Genomic DNA, 17,273 nt, shown 5'->3' with positions numbered 1-17,273 from the left:
CCAGCCCGGATTCCCCTTTGGGATATCTGGAGCCTTCTAGGCCTTGTGGGAGGATGGCTAACCGTTTGGTCTTTTTTGTTGTGTTTGTTAGAAAATGCCCCTTGGTCCCAACTGGCGGGAATAACATCCCTCCACACCCGGGTTCCACATCTTGACCATTTTGTCAGCGTCTTTCCAAACCCTAGGGGAAGACATGGCAGGAAAAACCATTCCTGGAAACCACTGCAATTACAGTTCTCATTTTCTTCATCAGGAAGAGATTAGGGCAGCAGTGGGGGGCAGGGGCCACGCCTTCATCTCATGTCTTTACGGTAGGAGGAGGGTGCAAGCAGAATTAAAATACAATTGTGAAATATAAAAATGAGATAAGAAAGAAAATGGGAAGGAAAGAAAGTGAAGAGTCGAGACATCTACTAATTTGAAGCCAAGAACCGGTACCAAAACAGGATGAATTTTCCACGCTCTGCTGGATAAGAACATTTGGTTTGCTTTCAATGATATGAACTTTAATGTGAATGTTAAATTGCTTTCTTCTGTGCTGAATCTTCTGTGCGCTCAGGCTGCTGGGTGGAAAGTGCATTTTGCCCCCATGACTGAACATTCTATATACACGGTCTATAGATGCAAGGGGAGTTGGCTTTTTTGGGTGTTTGGTTTTCATTTTGATGCTAAATTTTCCAGGGATTCGCATTTTGTTCATTTTACTCAACCACAGAAGTAATCTTCCCCTGTCCCCAGATGTTCCTTTGAATCGTGACCTCAGATTCCTTTTATGAACAGGAAACTCAGTTTCTAGAATGGAATAGCAATGTTTGAAAATGATATATAAATGTATATATTTTTTTCTCATGCTTTGCTTACCTCCTGAATGGAAAGCATCAGTGTCAGAGGTGGGGAGGTGCTTTCTTGGGGCGGTGCCCGTAACCCCCCACCCCATTACCCCGTCTCCCCCCAGCCCTCAGCCTGGGGTGCTATGACGGAGCCAAATGGAACTCGTTGCCCTCAGAAGTAGGAACCAGTAGTCACTTCCTAATCCCCGTGCTAATGAATCGTGGGTTTTTTGGTCCAAATCAAAGTTCTAGCCTCCCTCCTTGTCCGGAAGCCAATAGGATGCGGTCAGCCAGCATGGTGCTCGGCCAACAGGCAGATCGTGCCGCCAGATTAGAATGGGAATGCTCACAGGTCTGGGCAGGCCCGGCAGTTGGGAGTTGGGGTGTGGGCTCCTGAGCTGTCATGGACCCAGTGTGCCAGACCTGGCGTGCCCATTGGAATCCCACGCCCCTGTCTACCTTGACGGGACCCGAGTCAGGAAGGCTGCAGCAGGACTCCCTTTTGGGGTCCAGCCGGACCAGCAGCAGGGAGCTTGCGCCTCAGCTGCAGGGGCTCTGGCCTTCCCCGTGGTGCTTCTGCACAGGCCAGGGCCTGGTGGCCGCCGACACTCTGTCCTCCAAGAGATCTGGACCCTCTGGCCTGCTGGGAGACCTTCTCTTCCAGGTAGCCTCACCAAGGGGCTGGTCCCCAATGAAGAGGTTCAAATGGCAGCTCAGTGGGGCACCTGCCTGGCACTGCTCACAGCTCTCTGCCCACAATGACTCATTCCATCCCCTGAACACTCCCATTTTATAGATGAGGAAACTGAGGCTCAAGGTCAGCCTCCCGGAGCTTGGCGGAGCGGATGACACCCAGACCGCCAGGGCTGCAGTGCACCCATCAGGCAGCGGCCTCTCTCTACCATGCCCTCACGACGCCCTGACAAACCCGTCCCCTGCCATTTTCCCGTGTTCCTTCTGCCCCAGCCCTGACTGGGAGCAGCATGGGTATTTAGCCAGACTCTGCCAGGCAGGGAACTGGGCCAGGGGTGAGCACCCACAAGCCCTGCCCAGGGGCTCCTCCTTCACCCTGGAACGGGGGTGGGGTGGGGAGAGGAGTGCACACAGCATTGACCAAATTGGGAGAAACAGAAAAAATGCTTTTATTTAATTCTCTGCTCCAGAAAGCTCTTCCCGCCTCGTCTGCCCAGTTCTCCCCTTCCAGCAGCACGGAGCACTGAGGACCCCACGGGTATCTGGGGAGCCCTCCCAGCTCAGCTTCTGGGCGGGGCAGCCAGGCGGGCATCCCTATGGTCCCCCACCTACCACGAACCCAGCTGTGGGTGCCACAGGCCTGGCCTGCACTCGCCTTGAGCTGTCGCCGGTACAAATTATTGCCACCAAGTAGTGGCCGTCGCCTTTTCCCCTTCCACGCCAACCGGCAGGGCTGTGCAAACAGCCTCATTAGTCCTTGATAAATGCTTCGAGATCCCGTCGTCGCTGTGGATCACGCCGACCGTTTATCACTCACAGGGATGAAAGCATTTGGATTCCAAGCAGCCCCTGATTCTCGCAATTAATGCCCGGACATGAGCATCGAGCAGAGAATTGCCAGGAAGACCTCTCTCTGCTTTACCAGGATACTTATTGTCCTTTAACTAAATAGCAATTAATACTAAAACATTTAATTATGGTTTAAGAGCTGGCGGAGATATTTATCTCTCGCCTAGCTGTTAAGCCTCTCCAAATGCATTTTTAATGATGATAGAGCAGTTTGTTATCAGAAGGCCTTGTCTTCTCAGCCTAACCTGTTTGCACATCTGGGACTCAAACTGGGACGGCGTCCGGTGTCCAGCTGTGTGTGGGCAGCTCCTGCCCTGGCCATTTCCCTTGGCTCAGCCTCTGCCTTAGAGTCAAGCCAGTTCTTGCTCAGACCAGCTCTGCCGGGGACAAAGACAAAATGGACTCGCCTTTCCCTGCTCCGGAAGGCGCGCCAGAGCCGGCAACCATAGCAAACACGCCTGGCATTGGTTCTTGGGCTAATTTCCCGTCATTTTTCATATATAACAGGTAAACTTTGGAAAACCTCATTAGTCTTCAGATCTTTTCATTTGCCGAGGCCACTTCATTCCAAACGGAGCCTGCAAAATAAGAAAAGCTCTTGACTTGGAAACAAGTGAGAAATAAATCATGCGTTATTATTGTTTTCCAAAACATATTCAGAGACGTAACTAATATAGCAAAAGAAGTGCACCTGAGCCTTCCTATTTTGTTCTAAAAAATACATTAATAGAATATCAAGCTTCTGTGACTCAAAGGGATGCTTTTTCAAAGCAACTTCTAGACTGTCCTGGAAGCTGAACTCTGGGGAGGAAGAAAATAAGGACCAACTAAAATTTTGTAGAAAAGCATCTGCTTCAGGGTGTAGAGAAATTAACCAGTAGCTGCTGTGCTCCCGGGGGAAATCCCTGCGGTCTGTTTTCTTTGATTTGCAAAGGCAGATGCTGACCGACCATTCAGCACAGTGTGGTTTGCAAACCCGGTGGGGCCAGGCGAGCTCCAGATCCCCAAACGTTTCCAGATGCTTCCACCAGCTCCCAGGCAGCAGAGGGCACTCATTTGCTCCAAAACCAAACTTCCTCCCAGATCCACATCTCACTGATTTCTTTGCAGTACCAGCTTCTTTTTTGCCGGACGCTGTGCTACACCGGTTTGTGGACATCTTCACCCGTGGTGCTTCCTGCACTCTGAGGTCCCCGTCCCCATTCCCCGCCATGCTCAGTGCCCAGGGCTGAGTCTCCGGAATGGAAAATCCCAGCACTGCCCCGTGAGATGAAGTTCCGGCATCAGGGCTTTGGCAAGAACTTGGGGCCTTCCAGGAAGGTGACTGCAGACAACCCTGGATGCTGGCCGTCCTGGAGGGGGGCCCCTTAGAGGGGATCCAGCCACCCTGTGCAGTAAGTCAGCGCTGCTCTGGAACAGGCATTTGAGGTGTGAGCCTGGAGCCCTCCACCCCCCTCTCTCTCTCTATTATCCTGAGTCAGTGCTAGAGACAGCTGCCCTTAGGTTTGGAACAGCCTTCCTTCTCCCAAAGGCACAGCCCCACGCGTGGTCCTCCCACGTGGGGACACTCTGTAGTGTCCACTTGCAGGCACCCTGTGGGATCCTTTCTGTGCTGAAGAGTGGCCCGCCACGAGACTGAGGATGCATCGCCTGCTTCCACGCATGCCTTCTGTCTGAGCTCCATCTGGCTTTGATTTCCTGCACGTGTCCAGGCACAGAGCTAGTGCATGGGGGATACAGAGTGACCTAGGGGACCTGACCCCTGAACTCCAGCAGCAGCTGTGCTCACAGCAGGGCAAGGAATAGACACGTGCAGGGACAAAAATGAATGCAAACTATACTATAGATGAGAAGTAGATGGACAGGGCATGCTGCCAGACAGACGTGAAACAGAGTGCACATTTGACCAGAGGGTCGCTCAGGGAGTGACTGTTTCAGCTGAAACCTGGAGGCCAGGAGGGAGCCTGCAAGCAGGTCCAGGGAAATGGGAGCCCCTGCCAGGTGCACAGCAAGGGAAAAGCTCCAAGTCAAACGAGTTTGCGATTTGGTCTCAGGCTGCCGCCTGGGAGCTTGCGGGGAGAGAGGAAGGCTGAGGTGGATGGCAGGCAGGGCACTGGTCTGCAGGGTACTGGCTGGGGCACCCTTTTAGTTTTTAAAAGCTGCCGGAATGCGATACACCAGAAACTGAATGGCTTTAAAAAGGAAATTTATTAAGTTACAAGTTTACAGTTCTAAGGCCGTGAAAATGTCCAAATAAGGCAGGTCTATAAAAATGTCCAAACTAAGGCATCCAGGGAAGGCATCTTGGCTCAAGAAGGCCCATGACATTCGCGGGATTGGGAAAGCACATGGTGATGTCTGCTAGCTTTCTCTCCAGGCTTTGTCAGCGGCTGCCTCAGGAGTGTTTTCTTTATGCGTCTCCAAAGGTGCCACGTCTGGCTCTGTGGGCTCTGTTGGTTCTCCTGGCTCTGAGATTTTTCCAAAACGGTTCTCTCTTAAAGGGCTCCAGTAGGCAGCCCCACCTTGAATGGGTGGAGACACATCTCCACGGAAACCATCTAATCAAAACTTACCACCCACAATTGGGTGAGTCACATCTCCATTGGAAAGTCAGAAAGGTCCCACCCAGCGATATTGAGAAAAAAAGAACTTGGGTTTTCTGGGGTACACAACGGATTTGAACTGGCACAGACATGAAGCACTGAAGATGCTTAGGTGGGAAAATCCCCAGGAGGTGGGCTGGCCAGAGGGTAAGGGTGGACGTGGCGCCCATTGCTGGGGCCTCCTCGCCCCCCACTGCCTGTCCCTGGAGCTGTCGGTTTCAACTCCAGATCCTGGATTGGAATGCGGCACCCACTGGGCAGGAAACCTTTCTCAGGGAGATGAGTGACCAAATGGTCCCCTCTGAGAGTGGTAACAATCAGCTGGGAGAACAGGGCCGGCAGCAGGCACCGAGACTCTGGCCGCCGGAACCCAGCCTTGAGTGGCACCATATATATGTTTGTTAACTTTAAGAAAACTTAAAAAAAAAAAAAGAGGGGCATTTCTCTTTTAATTCCTTTTTTTTTTTTTAATTAAAAAATTCCTAGAGTTGGGGCCAATTCTAACAAAAGGGGTGGGTCCATGAGTGCCCTGAGCAGCGTCTGGCTCCTGGCACCCATTCACCCTGGGGTGAATACACACCCTGTTTTAAGCCTCTTGGAGCCCCCCAGGCAGGTGTCTTTTGGGGCCAGAAGGCAAAGACAGGGAAGGCCAGGGGTCCCGTGTGCTTGGACTGGGAGTCAGGAAGGAAGGAATCCGAGTCCACCCCAGATCGCCTGGACATTTCCACGCAGAGGCCCCTGGCCAGGATAAAGAAGGCACAGGTCACCCTGACCGCCTTGTCCCAGCTCGGAGGATGCTGTCCTGCAGCCCTCGGCGAAGCCGAGCACCTGTGACACCCCCACTTCCAGGAAGGCCTCCAGGCCAAGCGTGGCTGACCAGGAGAGAGAGCCCCACCTCAGTGTGTCAAGGAGAGCTGCTGCAGTGGGCTTTTAAGACCCCGCATTCTCAGCTGAGCCCTGATTCTGGATCTGCAGAGCTGGGCCTGGGAGTCGGTGCTTTTGAAACGCTCGAAGCCGTCCTGCTGCAATCAGCTTGCGCACTGCATCTGGGAGCTGCTCTGAAATGCCAGCGTTCCAGCTGCCTGGTTTTCCCAGCTTCATTTTGGGATCTCCAGGTGTTTCACCCCATTTTCTAGTTGGTATCATTCGCATGGGAGAAAGCACGATGGCCTTCTGCCTTTCTATTTTTGAGTGTCCAAATATCCTTGCAGTTCTGGTGAGCTCTGATCGACAGTGGAGAAACCGAGACCTCCTCGCTATATGTGGGATGGATGCAGCTTTGAGCAGAAGTGCCCCCAGGCTTGGCTGTTCTGCAGCCCACTGGCCACTCCCAAGAGACCTGAAGCTCTCCAGACCCTCTGGGGACACCCAGGGTCTGCCCCCGCTTCCTTCCGACCCACTGGGGTCTCTCATGGAGCCAGGAAGTAGTGGGTTCCCTATTTTCCAACGTGCACACTCAGGCTGGGAAAGAGCCACCTGCTTCTCCAGCCCACAGAGCTGCAGCTGCAGTCAGATGGCCTGGCCTGCAGGCCTTTTGGATTCCTTCTTCTCCTCTTTAGCAAGATCACCTCTCAGGGAGGATTTTGTGATGCAGTCCACTAATGGGTCCCCAGTCTGAGTTTTAGGGAGCCTCCAGCAAGCGGTGGATGGAGGGAGCCCAAACTGTCCCTGCAGGCAGGCAGCAGGGCAGGGAGACACTGTCCCCATCAGGGAGCTGGAACCCAGGTGGCTGGAGAGGGAATATGCCAAGGGGGAGAGGGTGCCATCAGCAGGTGGGGGCGGGGTGCATGGGTGAGGCACAGGGTCTCCTCCTGGGTTATGGAAGGGGGGTCCCAGCCCCAGCCTCGGAGGGCCAGGCCCACGCATGGCGTGGCAGCAGAAGGATCTCAGCCTCAGTTGGGAAGACGTAACTAACACGAGGTTTAGCCCCAGTATTCTGCCCCTGGAACACCTCGTGTCTGAACCGATTCTGGGCGACGGGGCCATGTCCACTGGACTCTTTGGTGTCTGTTAGCCGAGGAAAAGGAAGATTGGGGCTTTGCAGTGAGGGGACTGAGGAGGTGGGAAACTCTAAGCCTCCTTGCCCTCTTCGAGCCTTTGACCTGCTGCCATTTAATCTCTTGTTTTCTTTCTACACAGGATTCCGCTGGTGAACCTGTAAAAAAAAATACAAAACCTAAAACTAAAATATATAAGGGGAAGGGTCCCGGCACCTACTCCCACTTCTGTTTGCCCATGGGGGACTCACAGAGCAGGACGCTATAGGCCAAATATATTTTTATAAAAATGCCCATGCCTATGAGTGACTGCCTTCTCCCAGAGTTTTCTTTGGAGAACAGAAAGAGGAAACGCAAGCAAGGAACTGGAGAGACAGAGAGGAAAGGAGACCAAGCCAAAAGGACAGGAGAAAACTTCTAGAAACTTCGATTTGTATAACGCGTCTGAGCCTGTGCCAATAATACCATTATGTGCCATGGACTGACCCAAAAGGCTTGGGGACAAAGCCGAAGCCAAGAGAATCTCGCGTGGAAGTCTTACAGAAAACAGGGGTGGGAATCTCGTCCCGTAGAGTCACTATTTGTGGTTAATATATATATATAAATATATAAATACACGCGGAAACACATGCACACTTTTTTTGTACTGTAGCAATTTTTGAAGATCTTAAATGTTCCTTTTTTTAAAAAAGAAATGTGTTATCTGTCACAAAACCTGATTTCTTTAACATGCTTAGTATGAACGGAGTTTTCTACTTTGGCCACTCATCTTACACACACGCGCGCGCGCATCCGCATCCATTGGAAAGGCAGTTCCACAGGTGAGCCTTTTCCTCCTGGTGACCCGAAGCTCCATCACCGTCCGCCTCAGCGGCCAGCCTCCACGTGGACCACGAGGCCCTGAGGGTGCGGCCTCCGTTGGTTAGACCTTTGGTGAGTGGCGCCAGATCAATTGCGATTAATTGCCTTGGGGCAGAATTAAGAATGCTTTGATTTTATATACATAAATATATAGATACTATCTTTTCTTTTTCCACTCAATTGTTTGAAGATGCTACCTAACGGCTGTGTGCGCCCAGATGTAACCGCCTGTAAGTGAACCGGAGAGTAAGCTCAGGTGGGCGAAGGATGCTTGAACGTATTTGGTTATATGAGCATAGACTGAATTAAAGAAGTTTTCCAGTTCCAAAAATTAAAGGGATATATCCTCATACATGTGTGTGCATATGTCAGGGCAGAAGTTAAAAATATCCAAGAAATAATTCTGTGAGCAAACATCCAGGCGTTTTTCCGTTGAGCTGTGTTCTAGAATGTTCTGCATTTCTTTCCCACAGTCGTTGCTTGTTTGGCTCTTCCATGGGCCCAAAGGTGACTTTTGATCTTGCTGGAGTCGGTAGCAAAAAAAAATGCTGCTTCATGGGTTGACATTTGTGTTTTGTCCCGAGGATCCTACTGTAATCCTTCCCAGTGGAAACAGTGGGTCCCAGGCTGGAGCCTTGGTTTAGAGAGTCCCAACCAAAAAAACCACCCTCCCCGAGGGGGTTGACTCCCTTTGGACCCACAACTCATTAAAGCCCCAGTGGCTTTCTATAAGGGATTTGAAGGTCCATCCACAAGCCCTGTGGCTTTCCCTGGTCCACAGAGGACAGGGCCTGCTTGTGGGGAGGCCAGACCAGCTGTGTCTCCAAAGAAAGTTACTCCTAAGATGACCCAGGTGTGACTTTGCAACAATAGGGCGCATGAAAGAACCGGGTGAACTGCCGCCCAAGGACTGGGTCCGAGATCAGGTGGACAACTGACCTTCTGCAAACTTAGTGGCTAGGCTCATTAACTTTTGAGTCGTCAATCAGCCTCTGTCTCCCTCCAAAACAACTTGATATGTTCTTCAAAAGTTCACTTTTGCACCTCATGAAATATGTGGAAGTAAAGACAGCAGTGGAGGGAAAAATGTTTTTGTAAGACAGTAGAGTTAAGATCAGTTGCTCTTGAAGTAGGAAAGTCGTTTTTGTTATTTTTTGTGTTCGTTTGTTTTTGCTTTTCCCCAAAGCTTTGCCACATGTGGAGAAATACACACATCTGCCACTGGCAGTCAGTCATCTCCAGGTCCCTGGGACGCCTTACGTCAGGCTGGGCTGGGCCCCCTCTGCCCTGCCTCCGGCCGTGTCCACCCGTTGCCCTCCAGTCGCACCTGTGCCGAGGATCGACCCCAAGGGGGCTCAGGACCCCTCACCGTGGGTCAGGGCAGCAGAGGCTGCTGCCCCCAACTTTGACATTCTGAGCATCAGAGGGAACCCAGCTGGGAAGGAGGCGATGGTAGGGAAGCCTGCTCCTTTCTTGATGGAGGAACCCAGGCTTCCCCATGGGGCCATGACACAGTGCCTGGAGACTCCCAAGTCCTGCTCAATGTCTTCCCCCTTCCATGAGTTGCTCTCGGGATGCCCTAAACTCTTTCCAGAGCTCCACAGGACACCAAACCTTGGAAGGAAACCTGAGACCACAAGGGCGCCGCAGCACCTACCCAGGGCAGGACCAGAGATCTGGGGACAGCCCACCCTATGAGCCAGCGTGTATAAAGCCCCATCTGTTGAAGCAAATCCACCATTTGCGAAGATCGTGGCTGTGTATGTAGAAGGTTCTCGTTAGTTTTTATAAGTGGTCACCAGCACCGCAATGGGCCATTGTCTGCCTAAGGGGAGATGCTAAGTGAAAGCGAGTGACGCAGGGAAGGCACATCCCCGTGTGATGAGCCTGGCCAGGTCAGCCCACCGGCAGCCTATTTTAGAGTGAGCTGCTCTCCCTTCTCTGCTTGACCACTGTATGTGATAGCGACTCCCCCAGTGTTCCGTGGCAAACACGACGTCTTCCCACACCCCTGGGCCCAGGCCCGACCTTTGCTTTGGTGTTTATGTTATTCCCTCAGGGAAGGTGCTTAAAGGAGGAGTGATATGTTTTGTAAGGTCCCTGAATTTTTGTCAACCCCCATCTGATCCCTTCAGTGACCTTAGACTTTCAAACACTTGGAACAATTGGGCACAGCTTTGGGGAGCTCCCACTCTGTTTCCGTGGGGTCAGTTCCATTTCTGGGTTTAGTTACTCTCGTTCTCATGTGCTTGATGTCATCTTTATCTGGTTGAAATAGCCAGCATCGTTGCTTCCGGAAGTGTCTCCAGGCTGGGTCGGCAGGGCCTTCTGGTCCTTTCCATTGGGATATATTCCGGCAGGTGTCCAGTCAAGCTCAGGACTTGGGGCCATGGAATCTCCTTTCTGACTCCACCTTCTCATGCACAGTGTCAAAGTGTGGTGACATCTGCATGTGCTAGAAGTTTGTGAGTGCGCAGATTGATGGTCCATCGTGCACAGAAAGGTCCCCTAGGAAGCCATGCTTTCTCCTAAATGATTCTGGTCTTCCCAGGCCTGAGCTTTGGTGGGGCTCTCCTGCCACTTTCAGCTCACAGTCGTACATCTTAGACCCTCGTAGAGCATTTGACATTTAGAAACTGGGACTCGAGAGTAAACCCCACCAGTTCTCCAGAGTTGACCACCAGAAAGCAGGAAAGACAGCCATAACCTTGCTGTCTTAAACTGAACATTTCTCCTAAAAATTATATTGTTCTTTAACAAACCACATTTCAACATCAGCCTGAACCTCCTAGCAGGTTTTGTTTATCAGGGATTCTACACTTGGGTGTCCAACCATGTCAGTCTTATCATAAAGCAAACACATTGGAGAATTGACCCCTTTCCCCTTGTATAGCCTCTGCCTTGACTCTCTGGCCCATGGAAAGTGTTCCATCACTTTTTCTTCTTCATCTCAATGGTCCAGTGTCCTCTGTGGCTTGAGAGGCTGGGTTGACCCCCATGTTTTGAAAGATAGGATGAGGAAGCGGGGCTGGGACCTTGAGCCCTTTTTCATCCAGACTGTATCTTCCCTGGCTCCTTTCGAAGTGGCATGGAAGCCTACCTTCTTTGTCCAGATCCTGACTCCATCACCTTCTGTCATCAGGGAGCTCTTAGCACCCGTGAGTCTCGAGGCAGCCACTGCACTCCACTGGACTGTCTTTCCACCTCTCCTCCCCAGAGCCAACCCTCAAGTCAGCAATGGGAAGAGATACTGAAACTCCCATTACATCCAATTTCCAGAGCCATTTTTGTTTCGATATGACAGTTCTTTAAGAAGACATGGCATGCAGTGAGAATAGAATCAACTCTTCGTAAGTTGCCATAATTAGTTGATCATTCATCATCTGCTCGTCATACCAATACTTGTTGAACTTCCACTCTGTTGGCAATATGGCAGGAAGCAAGATAGACTTTGTCCTGACTTTGTCGTTTTTCATTCTACTGTGGGAGGATGCAGAGAAATAACATAGAAGCAAACAAAATGATCTCCAGAGGGAGGGCTAGTGGTAGGAGGACACTGGAGGGAAGTGATGGGAGAGAGAAGTAGGAGTTGTCTGTTTCTCTGAGCCCTGCCACCACTTCCTATTGGGAAACCACCACCTCACCAAGGACTGGTCTGGAATTGAGGAGAGTGAGAAAGTCTTACCCCTAGCTCCTGGTTAAAAATGTGGTGCAGTGTCATACAGAAGGTTTCCCATCATTTCTAGGTGCTCTATGGGGCTCCTCACCAAACCCTTCCATCATGCCGAAGGGTAGAGTCTTGCTGGAGAAGCAGAAGGGTAGGGCTGAGAGAAGTGATACTGCCCTGGACACCTTCTCCATGCTTAGTGCCATGTTACCAAGGCACCATTAGGTCTGCCAGGTCTCAAGGTGGCTGAGGAATTAGATATGGATGTAATCCATGGGGTGCTGGGACCCCTAGGAGACAGCCCTCGGGGCAAAGGGAGGCAACAACCTTTTCCAAAGTTGAAGCTCAACACCAATCACACTTAGCAGTGTACTTCTTAGGCGACATCTGCATTTAAGCAAGCGGTTACTCCAAAGCATGCCATGATTCATGTAATTTTGGAGTGGTTACTTGGGTGCAGTCTGTCATTTTGCTGTGCCATTCTGGGTTTTGTTTGTTTGTTTTTAACCAGTCTAAATAGCACAGCCCACATAAATGAGCCAAATTCTCACCATCTGAGAATCTTTGATTATCTTTCCCAGCTTATTGTACAGTAATGTGCTTCTGGCTAGGAAGAAGATTTTTCTCTTCTTCAACCACTTGGATACAAGATGTGTGTTTGTTACATGAGCATTATTCGTGGGGTTTCTAGGGAGGTCTTAAAATCACTGCTTGACATTTTGAGATATGACTACCAGCCCTTCCTTCCGAGAAGTGTGAAGCATGGTTTTGTACAGTTTTGCATTTCTGGGTCTAGAGTTTGCAGTTGGGTGAAGTGGTGTGTAAATAGAAGTGTAGGCAGAGAATCACTGTCTTTTTCACCATCCCCACCATCACACAGACAGAATGAACTGCTTCTGACCTCAGGTGGCTCTGGAATGATCTCAGCCTAGCAAGCACTCAGCCAGTCTTTGCAGTTCACATCGTTTTCCACTTGACGAGGTAATCTTAGCTAGGAAATTTAACTCCATGCACATTTTCCCTTTACACTAAAAGGCCAGTAGTAACATTTGCACTCTTTTCAGAAGGACGGCCTTGCCCTCCATGCCAGTGACACAATATGGTCCCACCAGAGCAGAGAAATCCAGGCTCTAATGCGCACTGACACCCCCTCCCCACACCCTTATTCCATTGCACTTTGGTTTGGGGTGGGTTAAGCACATGGGCTACAGTTGACTGAGGAAGCCATGGACAAATGGCTTCCAGAATATAATATGGCATCAGTGTAAGAGGTGTGCTGTTTACCAGAGGCTCTTTAAGGCAACGGTGCATGGATAGCTGTGGGATGTGGGTGAGGGCGGAGTGCTGCATGAATTCCCAGACACATCAGCCGTCAGTCTACACCTCATACCTGTAACTGCACCCCATCACAAATACAACCAAAGAGAGCGGTCAGCTGAGTTACAACATATTGTTTGTGTCTATTTGGGAGTCGAAGTTCTAAAATAAATCCTTCCAGCAGCTCCATTGCATTTCCTACTTGATGTATTCCCTGCTAAATGTTCTAAGAGTCTGCACATAGAATCCAGAGAGTAGTTTTGGATGAGCCCATAAATCTAAGTCATCTGTAGAACAGCTTCAGCTTAAGAGGCATGATATAAACTGGTATGACTTGCCCATCTGGGCCTTGTGGGTTTATAAGCACTTAGGACAGGGCTGGTTAAAGCACTTGTGAGTAGCGGGGGAAGGGAATGGTGACTATATAAATGTCATGTTTGCAAAGAAGGCTTTGTTATCTCTTGGGTGGAACACAGCACACATGTGCCATGGATGGTATTAAATTAAACAAGCAAATAGAACAACCAAGAGTGCTGCTAAGTCACCCCCATTGGGCTGAATGAACTCTTGCCAACATCTTGACTCCTGTAGTGCAGTATTTGCTGAATCATGTGTGGAAGTCACAGAGACAGACAGGATCTGAATATATGTAATTTCTCTTTATAAAATTTAATTAGTTTTGTCCCAAACGGTCTGTCTCTTAAAATACCTCCAGAGACCTGGAACTCCTTGTGTAAGGCAGCAGCGTGTGACTGAGTGCCTTTATTTTTGATATTTTTCATCCCCCAAATATTTTCAAAGCTGACTAATAACTCTCTAGGAACTTCATTCCTTTGCGGAAATAATCCAGCTGATCACACCTGTTGTAATAATAGGTATAATAATAATAGCTTTTAATAATAAATAATGATAAAATAGCTTTTGCCATTATTAGATTTATGAAATTGCCCAATCAAATTCTTTAGTGTGGATCTTTACAGCTTTCAAGTTGGTTCACTCAACTGTCAGCTGACACTACTCTTACTGAACTTAACAAATTCGTGCTTCCAGGGAGTCGAGGGTCGCTTTGGCCATAGGAGAAGCAAAAGCACCGTGCAGTCCTAAGGTATATTTCTTGGCACTATTGTATACCATGAGGACTTGTAACCGCTGAGAATCTATGATGGGAACCCGCTGAGGACCCCCCAGTGTGTTTCATATCATCATGCAGGGCAAGTGCCGTTGTACCAACCCCTGGTCACCGACCTCTTTCTTAACAAAACCATCCCATCCTTTTCCACTATTTGGTCATCCCAAGACAAATGGGATATTTCAAACCCACTGTGACTAACTGGGAGTTGGAAAGAGAGGGGTTTTGCTCCCCAAAGCAATTCTGCCAATGTCGTAGGTTGCTGGAAGCCACATAGGGTGTGGTAGCAAGAACTGGGTCATTGTTCTGGACAGGGTTTTATGTGACATCGCAGCCACCACCTGCCAGCAGGAACATTCTTTCTCTCTCTGCCTCTTAAATCTCCTCCGACTTGGGGATCCCCCTCTGTATTCTTTCCTTCTTATACATTTGGTCTTCTTATGCATTGGTCAGGTTATGTGACTGCCTGCAACATAAGTCTACAAAGTAATGTGACTTCTTTTTTTTTTTGGATGAGTTATAGGTAAACGTGAACCTAGAAAGTCTGGAGAGTATCCTCTAAGGTGCTGTCTCTTCCAAATATAAGCACAACTTTTCCCACAGTTAAAGAACCTTGAAGACAGGGCTCTGGAATTTAGTCATCATGATTTGTAGATGTTTTGTTTGACTTTTTTGTTTGTTTTTTTTAACCTGCATTGGGGTCACTTCCTCTGAAGCCGTAAGGATAAACAGACTCTGACAAAGTTAATTCTAAGTCAACTTACCAGAAATGGCACCCTAAACAATTCCCAACCTGAGCTGACACGGAGTGTTGAGGTTCAGCCCCCATTTTTTGGAACTGTCTCCTGGCACTCTACCCAGTGTAAAGAGAGGAGAAAATGATCCACGGCAGCCACTGGAGCCGCTCCTGGTGGGGAATGGAAGGGGTGGGGATTTGTGGAGTTACAGGAAGAAGCATTGAGATTTTCAGAGAACGTTTGACCAGTTTGGGGCTCTGGATAATTGTTTCCTGAAAAAGCAAGAAGGTTTTGTGTTTTTTTCTGTTTTGTTTTAAATTTCCTCTTCTTCTGGCAGCCCCCAATGAGACCATTCCCTTCTCTTACCTTCCCTGGAGAGTCACAAGATGGCGGTGCTGAAGCCCAGGGCCACCATTCATTAAAAGTATTTAAATGAAAACAGAACAGCCACAACCAAGGACTTCAGTGGTCTTGTTGATGAAGTTTACTTTATTTGCCATTAATGCATAGATCAACGCAAGATTATTGGGACCAAAAATCGGTATTCAGTCACTCTTCACATGCTATTGAGGACACATCTCCTTGAGTGTGTTACACCCAGAAAGTGTTAAATTGGACATTGGAGGATTGGAGGAAGCTGAATGACTTCTTTCAGGCCATGCATTGATAATATTTTTTAAGTCTTTTAGGTTTTTTGCAAAAAGAAGAAATGTTTGCTGGAAAATCCCAAGAACCAAACCGAAAAGAAAGATCTGAGGCTTTCAATTCATAATTTGGTGGGAACTGTGCATTAAATGCTGAACAAGAGGGGGCATGCCACAGGGCTCTATCTGTAGTTAATACGTTTGGCAAATCAGGCTCCAGTGTATGTTTTGTAAAAAGGAAGTTCCATTAGTCTTGCATACATCTTTGTTGGTTTAATTTGTCATTGACTAAGCTTGTGTTGATCATTTAGATTGTCTCCATGATTAGGTAGAAAGGGTGATTGACCGTTTGGATGTTTTGCTTTGACATCAAGCACTGACCATGAGCAGATTTGGGCAGTGGGGTGGGATAAACAAAACTCTCAGAGAAACATCCAAATTATTGGCTGGATTTTTTTATGTGGGGCATCTATGAGGAGTCACAGGTCTGAGGAACAAAAGATAGCTGGAAACCGAGGGTCCATTTCCATTTCAGTGCTTCCACTGCATCTGAACACCACCTGGCGTCACCAGGTCTCACCACATAAATGTAAAAGATGGAGCCCATTTCTTCTGGCTCCTCCTCAGCTCACCAGTGGAACCTGAGACTCACCAAAAGTGCAGCCACACTCACACAACAAGAAATCAAATAGCAGCGGCCAAAGGGCCTATTTGACACAGGTTTTAATTTGAATATTTCAAGAATTTTATTTTTCCCCCCTTTCTCATGTATAGCAAACTTGGGTTTATTTTGATTTTCCTAAATTATTTTCTGATACAATAAACTGTTAACTGTTTATTTATACTTTTACACGGAGCACTTGTTATTTTTCAAAAGAAAAATGAAAGCTTCTCTGTTTACGTGTTATGCATCTATCTATACCACAGCTGTCTCTATAGACTTATTTATATATCAATTTCTTGAACAAGTTAAACTATTGTTGCTTAATGTTGTGTTTTCTTTAAATGCACATCATAATCATGTTATTAAACAGAAATGACACACTATATTACGGTGGGGGGCGGGAGGGAGGCAGGCGGCTGGGTGTGAATTCCAAACAGGTAAATTTTATTCCAGATTTTTTTAAGTTGTTTCTGTATTTCAAAGCTATGTATTTGGAAAACATTGTAAATGCAACACCTATATCAACTCTCCTGTGTATATTTAGTACTCTGATGTTGCTATTAAAAAAAAACAAAAAACATAATATAAAAAAAAAGAAAAGCATTGCCATGAGTTCAGGACATGACCTCAAAAGGACTTTTTTTAAAATGTTATTTATTGCTTGAAAATATTATCAGAGACCTACTCTAAACATATGGCTATTCATGTTTCTATGCCACGGTTCATAGGTTCTAAGCTATTTCTTTTGGGATCCCCATGATTTTCAACCCAGTGTTTCACCCAGTTAAACAGTTAAGAAAACATTTCCAAGTGTCTGTTTTTTTGCCCTGGGTTTGGTTTACACTGAATTTGGGTGAACTAGGAAGGTTTGGCAGTATTGCACCCGTGTTCCCTGAGACCACAATCACCCTCAAGAGTGGGACGGGGGGCAGGTGACGCAAATTGTGGCTCTTTGGTGGAAAGTCTGAGTCCAGCTAATGCTGCTGAGGTCCTGCATAGGAAACCTTCCCCTCGGCCACAGATGGACCCAAAGCTTATAGCTATGTGCCTGTGTCCAGTCCAGGAAGTTGGAAAGGGTCGCCATTCCTGGAGCCAAGGGGACAATTAGAACCTGCCCAACACTTTCAGAGGGGAAGACGCCATATTTCTTCCAGACAGGCTCAGATGAGGCTAAAGCTGTTGTAACCAAGGCACTCCCTGCCTCTAGACCAGGCATGCTCAAGCTGAGGTGAGCTTGCCCTCAAGGGACACCTGGCAGTGTCTGAGCACATTTTACCTTTTT

The 17,273-nt window shown here is 48.5% G+C and overlaps 1 protein-coding gene across 1 annotated transcript in view; it reads left to right on the top strand.

Annotated features, from left to right (window-relative positions):
* Nucleotides 1-16,362, top strand: part of AJAP1 (adherens junctions associated protein 1) — a 129,439-nt gene extending 113,077 nt beyond the window's left edge. Inside the window, exon 6 of the mRNA XM_077151513.1 lies at nt 7,115-16,362. The gene's annotated coding sequence lies outside the window, so the exon portion shown is untranslated. The remainder of the gene's footprint in view (nt 1-7,114) is intronic.
* The last annotated feature ends 911 nt before the right edge of the window (nt 16,363-17,273 follow it).

The sequence above is a fragment of the Tamandua tetradactyla genome, chromosome 2 (assembly GCF_023851605.1).
Source record: "Tamandua tetradactyla isolate mTamTet1 chromosome 2, mTamTet1.pri, whole genome shotgun sequence".
NCBI classification, from domain to species: Eukaryota; Metazoa; Chordata; class Mammalia; order Pilosa; family Myrmecophagidae; genus Tamandua; species Tamandua tetradactyla.
The sequence above is the reverse complement of the archived record's forward strand: the minus strand, read 5'-3'. Positions and strand labels throughout refer to the sequence as shown.